The 6,703-nt window shown below is 45.0% G+C and overlaps 1 long non-coding RNA gene across 1 annotated transcript; it reads right to left on the bottom strand.

Moving 5' to 3' along the window:
- Positions 1–346: 346 nt before the first annotated feature.
- LOC141131525 (uncharacterized) lies at positions 347–6,009 on the bottom strand. Its single transcript, XR_012242788.1, has 2 exons — positions 5,726–6,009; positions 347–666 (listed from the first exon to the last, which is right to left on the bottom strand). It is a non-coding gene; the product is annotated as an uncharacterized lncRNA (long non-coding RNA).
- Positions 6,010–6,703: the final 694 nt, after the last annotated feature.

Here is a 6,703-nt window from a genome sequence, read left to right as displayed (position 1 = left end):
TTTCCTCAGATAAACACAGAAAAAGAGGAAAAGACATATATGAGATATTTCAGTAAATCATAAGACAGTCTGATCTTAATCAAAAATATACTAAGATATGTTTCTGATTATTAAAGCAAAATAAGCAATGTGAAATCATGAACAGAGTGAAATCAACAATTAATCAATTAATCAATAATGTAATGTAATATGGAATCTCCTTACAATCCTCCCTTTGACCATTCGATATCATCGAAATGGTCATTCTACCAAGTAGGTAATCAGACATGTCCAGAAGCATAATGTTTTTCCTGACACAAAGGTGGAAATCATTTTGTCAGGTACTGTGTGCAAAGTTCTGTTACACGTTTCTTCTTGTTGGTGGGGGATTGGTCTCGTCGTCCAGAGAGATTTGTGTTATGCCTTCTTGAATGTCCTTCAAATCTGGTCGCTGTTCCTGGTCAGAGGAGTCTTGGGGTGCTGGAGGAGGGTCAGGGGTCTGGGGTTGCTGTGGACACTTCTTTAACCGGCTGGCGTGGATCCAGGTGCTTCCTAGATCGGTCAGTACAGCAGTTCTGGAAACCTTCTCTATTTTCCAAGGTCCAGAGAAAATGGGTCCAACCTTCTTTTTGTGTGCCAGTTGTTTCACCAGTACTTTGTCTCCTGGGATGAAGGGATGAGTAGGTTCTGTTGAAAGAGGAGAAAAGGTGACAGAGACTTGTTCGTTCATATCCTGTAGCATACTTACCAGATTTTTCACGTACATTTCCTGTTGAGAATAGATGTTAATGTCAGTGTTTTGATCTAAGAGGGGCAGCTCTATGTTTGCAGGAACTCCCATCAAGATCTCAAAGGGCGAGAGTTTTGTTCTAGCATGTGGTGTTGTTCTGATCTGAAATAGGACAGAAGGAAGGTAATCCAACCATCCTTTCATGGTGCCCCCCGTGGCTTTTTTTAACTTGTCCTTAATGTTCCTATTCATTCTTTCCACTACTCCTGCACTTTGTGGGTGGTAAGGGATGTGCAGACTAGTAGCTTAGCTAAAGTCTGTGTAACAGAGGAGCTGAAGGCAGGCCCTCTGTCTGACCATACAGGGCAGCGGCTTTTTTTGCTTCTCTGTCTGCCAGAGCGTTTCCTTTGGAAACTCTGCTGTTATCTGATGAATGTGCCTTTACCTTGATGACCGCTATCCTCTTTGGGAGAAGAATCGCTTGCAGGAGTGCTTTAATTTGTGTAGAGTTAGCGATTGGCTTGTTGTCAGCGGTTTTAAATCCTCTATTCGCCCATATTACGCCATAGTCGTGCGTGACACCAAAAGCGTACCTACTATCTGTGTAGATGTTTACCTCCTCATCAGAGAAAAGTATGCAAGCTCTTGTGAGTGCCTCCAGTTCTGCTACCTGTGCTGAGGAGGGTGGTAAGGCTTTTGCTTCCAACACCACATCAGGTAGTTGGACAATGGCATACCCTGTCAGAAATGTTGCATCAGAGGGGCGAGTACAACTGCCGTCTATGAAGACGTCCTGTACCCCTGGTAGGGGAATGTCAGTGAGATCTGGGCGAGGGCTGGTTATTGCTGCAACCTGTTCAACACAATTGTGCTTCTGATCAGGGTCTCGCGGTAACCTGAGTAATGAGTGCAAAAGACGGACAGTGGGATTACTTGGTGGTGCGTGTTTGAGAGTGAGGTTATCAGTATTCAGAAGTGTGATCTCATACCCACCAAGCCTCTGTGCTGTCATATGCTGCGTGTTCATGTTTTGCAGGAGGTGAGTTACTGAATGAGTAGTGTAGAGAGTCAATTCATGGCCTAATACTGATTTGTTAGCCTCTTGAACTGCCATAGCACAAGCAGCAAGGTTTTGTAGACAAGATGGCATCCCTTGTACTTGGGTAGGCAACTTTTTTGAGAGATAGGAGACTGGTCGGTACCCGGTTCCATGTTGCTGTGTCAAAACCGCAGCAAAAGAATTTCCCGATACCACACAGTATAATTGAAAGGGCTTGCCATATTCTATCAATCCCAGGGCGGGGGCCTGAGTCAGACTTTTTAACAAGGCCTGAAAAGCACAGAGCCTTTCTGTTGTCCAATCTACTGTCTTTGGGGCGGTGGACAAGGTAGCCTCCCTCAGAATGCCATCATAATATGAACAATCTGGGATCCATTGGCGGCAATATACGATTGCGCCCAAGAATGAGAGCAAAGTTGCTTTGTCTCTTGGAGGACTGAGAGCCTGCAGGGCTGCGGCACGTTTGGGGGATACCAGCCTGGTTCCCTCCTTCAGAATGCATCCCAGGTATTCTACCTGACTTTGACACCATTGTATCTTCTTCCGCGATGCTAGGTGGCCAGACCTGGCCAGGTGATGTAACAGAGATGTGGAATCGACCGCACAATCTTCAGCAGATCGACTGCACAGGAGCAAGTCGTCCACATACTGTATTAGTACCGACCCGCGCTCAGCAGTCCATGACTTAATTGTCTCATTAAGGACCATGGAGAAGGCTGCTGGACTGTCCACATACCCCTGAGGTAATCTTGACCAGGTCAACTGCTTTCCCCTCCCCCATGAGAATGAAAACATGGGCAATACCCCTTCATCGATCGGGATGCTAAAAAATGCATTCGCCAGGTCTACTACTGTGTAGCAAAGGGAATCAGCAGGTATTTTCAAAAAGATGAAAGAAATATCTGCTACCAAAGGTGGCAGAGGTATAACCTGCTTGTTCACGGCCCTTAGGTCCTGTACAAGCCTCCATTCCCCATTTGCCTTTTTCACAGGGTAGATTGGTGTATTCCAGGGGCTTATAATGTGTTTCAGAATCCCTTTTGCTATGTAATCATTGATTAATGGTGTGATGCCTTCAATTTTTTCAAGTGGCAGGGGGTACTGCTTGTGATATTGTACTTCAGCGTCTGGACGCATTTGTGGTGTGTAGGGTGTACAGTTAATAAAACCCACACTCCCTTTGTTGTCTGCCCATATAGCATGTGTTTCTAGAGTGGGTGGCAATGATGCAAAGAGTCCCCTGAAAGTGTGTCTCTTTGGAGCATGTAAATCACAGAACGGTGAGCTGGCAGTGAGGGAGCCCCCTCTGTCAAATTTAATGGTGATATTCAGTTTTGAGAGTAGGTCCCTCCCCATTAAAGATACTGGACAATCCACAAGGACAGCAAAACTCTGGGTACACAGTTCCTGCCCTTCTGGAGTAGCCACGGGCAATGGTGGAGTGATGGGGTGGGTAATTGATGTCCCATTTATACCAATAGAGTTTCCCTCAGTGCAGTGCGGTGTGTCATATATGGCATCATTCAAACTACTGAATGTAGCCCCTGAATCCAACAATAGACATATCAGGTGATTGTCTACCCGCAATAATACCTGCGGAAGACTTTTCCATGATGGATTGTAACACACAAGGCTGAGGGACGGGACATACTCTTGGCATCCCTATTGTGGTGTCCGCCGAGCGGATGGCCACTGCATCGGAATGCGTGGGGGTGGTCTGTTAGGCTGAGGCTGGTATTGGGGTTGTGGTTGGGGTAGTTGGGGTTGTGGTGGGTGAGGATACCTGATATCCTGAAGGCGACGGGGGGTGGTGTTAAGATTCCTACCCCTTCCTCTTTGGGCGTTTGTTCTAATTCTGTAGGGACATTGGGACTTCCAGTGCCCCAGTTCCCCACAGTTAAAGCACCCCTGGTCTGGTGGGTAACCCTGATTTGGGGGATAAGATTGCATTGGTGGATAAGGTTGCATTGTCATTATGTGGGTGGGCGGAGTCCCACCAGTTGGCAGAGTCTGGGTTGGTGTCAGGGAGGGAAAAATGCCACCCTTCTGCTCAAATACCCCTGATGTTTCTCGTGACCTAGCATCCTTCATAAATTCATCTGGGGGTTGTTCTGCCCACTTTGGATTAGTGAATTTAAGCAACTGTGTCACCTTCGTATCTCCACCAGCCATAATGGTGGTGGTGAACAACTGGGGGTTGGCGTTATCTACTGCTTTCCACAGACCATATACCCGGGTACAAAATTCATAGAACTTTTCCTTCGGTCCCTGTTTTGCTAGGACAAGTTCCTGAAGTGCAGATGAACCCTTGTATATAGTAGACCAATGATTCCCCATACCTTTCCAAAAAGATACCCAATCTTTATCTTCTTCTATGTGGGCTGTCCATAAGGCATCTACAGGATGCCCTTCTGGGCTGTCAGGGTCAACTATACTAAGGATCCCTGCTATATCTTCTTTATCCAGGCTTGTCCCTGCACTGTATTTTGCAAGGAAAGCTCCAGCCTCCCTAGGGCTTTTCTTTGGGCTGGGGCATAACTCCTTTATTTTTGACAGTGTGCCTAGGGGTAGGGGAATATGCACTACCGTCTCCCCTATATGCATGAGTGGTGCTTTAAAGGCGGCACCTAGACTTTCCTGTTCCATGTCTATTTCTCTTTCCTCAGTAGAGGATTCCCCCTGCTCCCTTTCCTCCTGTGGGGGTTTCTGGCTTATGGCCGGTTTTGTTTGGCTTCTGAGTGTGGTGGATGGCTGTGAAATTATCTTTTCCTTGGCCTCCTTAATCCTTCTTGCTTCTTTCTCTAGTTTCCTCTCATATGCCTCTAAATCTTCCCTTTTCCTTTGTATCCTTTCTTCCTCTTCCTGCTGTCTTTTATTAAATTCTTTCTGTTTCTCCTCCCATTCCTTTTCCTTGGGGCTTAACTTCCTGACTCCTTCCTCTTCTCCCTTTTCCAGGGACATTCCATCCCTTTCTTCCTTTTCCAACTTCCTAATCCTCTCTTCTTCTCTCCTACGTATACCTTCTGCCCGGACTTCCTCTTCCCTGTTTCTACTTTCATTTTCCCATCGTGTAACCTGTGCCTGATCAGCTGCACTATATACCATGGTAGCTAATACTGCTGGATCCAGAGATGGATACAGCTGAAGACATGGACCCAATGTTCCATCCTCCTGTTTAACCATCACATAAGGGGGGGGGTGCTTCGGGTTGCTGTGATAGGGCGGGTGAATTTACAGGTTTTGGTGTGGGGGCTTTAGTTACATACTCTGTTTTATATTTGGCTTAGTGGTAAGCAGGATCCATGTCCTGTCAACACTAAGGAACAGTAAACCAAAGGTGCAATGTGGGCAGGCGGGCGCTATCTCACTACAGTCAGGCTCCTGTCTTAGGTCGTTCATTTAGTACATATATGTGTAATACAATATCTTAACAAAAAAAAAATCCTCTAAATTAATACAGTACTTTACATTCAGTTGTCATACACATATATTATCATACACTTATCTCTAATTCTCTAATTCTCTATACACTCTAAATACTTACGGTGTTACCTAAAAGCAAAACAAGCAAGAAAACAAGCAAAATCTTATATATACAGTGGCAAGATAAAGTTACATTATATGAACATGTTATAATAAGTATAATAAGTGCACTTTTCAATATTTTCCCCAAAAATTGGGCGTCCACTTAGCCACTCCTTATACTACGGGCGTATTCTATACTTCCCGAGTTTTAAACACACATATATATATACTCAACACAGCAGTCAGACCAACCTAGTCAGACTATAAAAAACCAAAAAACCTGCGAGCCCTTTAACCCTCCAAGGGGCTACAGCCCTAGCCCGTTGCGAAGGCACAGTTATGTAAGTGGGTGGATATACAAGGTTATTTGAACAAGGCAAGCATCAACACCAGTTACCAAAAATAGGTAAAAAAGGAGCAGAATGTCTTACCTGTTCAAAACACCCCACCACTTCCTGGTACCAAAACTGTTAGGCGCCCGTCTTCTCCTTGTGGCCTAGGCTCTTGGATGTGGCTCAGTGGAGGTCCTCGCCGGCGGTTAATCAAAGACACATACACACATAGGTATGCTGAAAATGATTACAAGTCTTTATTTTTAGATTCGCTTTTTTATGCTGTCTTTACAAGACTCTGCCCACAATTTGGGGGCCAATCAAAATGATAATACATATAAATGTTCATTAGCATATTATTCGGTAATTTCTTAATCTTGTGATTTTCCAAACATTAATAATGCCTACATCTTGTGATATCAAAAATGGTGACCCCTGTAGTTCAAGTTAATAGGTCAAAACATTCCTCATCCTCTGTCACTTGTCTGCTGGACAACCGCAGCTTCCTTGAAAAATACAGAGACAAAACCTCAAGCAGATGTTTCCTCAGATAAACACAGAAAAAGAGGAAAAGACATATATGAGATATTTCAGTAAATCATAAGACAGTCTGATCTTAATCAAAAATATACTAAGATATGTTTCTGATTATTAAAGCAAAATAAGCAATGTGAAATCATGAACAGAGTGAAATCAACAATTAATCAATTAATCAATAATGTAATGTAATATGGAATCTCCTTACAAGGACATCCTGTAAGCCCGGGTACCTGCCCAAGAACCGCTGCACCACCACAGTTAAGGATGTGAGCCAAACAGGGCATATGGGTCAGTTGTCCCTGTCGGAGGGCGGAGAGGAGGTTGGTGCCATTGTCACAAACCACCATTCCTGCCTTAAGTTGGCGTGGCTTCAACCACCTCTGAACCTGCCCCTGCAGAGCTGACAGAATCTCTGCCCCAGTGTGGCTCCTGTCCCCTAAGCACACCAGCACAAGCACCAAATGGCATCTTTTGGCCTGCGTACTTGCGTAGCCCCTTGAACGCCTACGGAGCACCACTGGTTCCGGGGACAAAGCA

The sequence above is a fragment of the Aquarana catesbeiana genome, linkage group LG03 (assembly GCF_042186555.1).
Source record: "Aquarana catesbeiana isolate 2022-GZ linkage group LG03, ASM4218655v1, whole genome shotgun sequence".
In the NCBI taxonomy this organism is placed as follows: Eukaryota; Metazoa; Chordata; class Amphibia; order Anura; family Ranidae; genus Aquarana; species Aquarana catesbeiana.
This window is presented reverse-complemented; position numbering and strand designations above follow the sequence as displayed.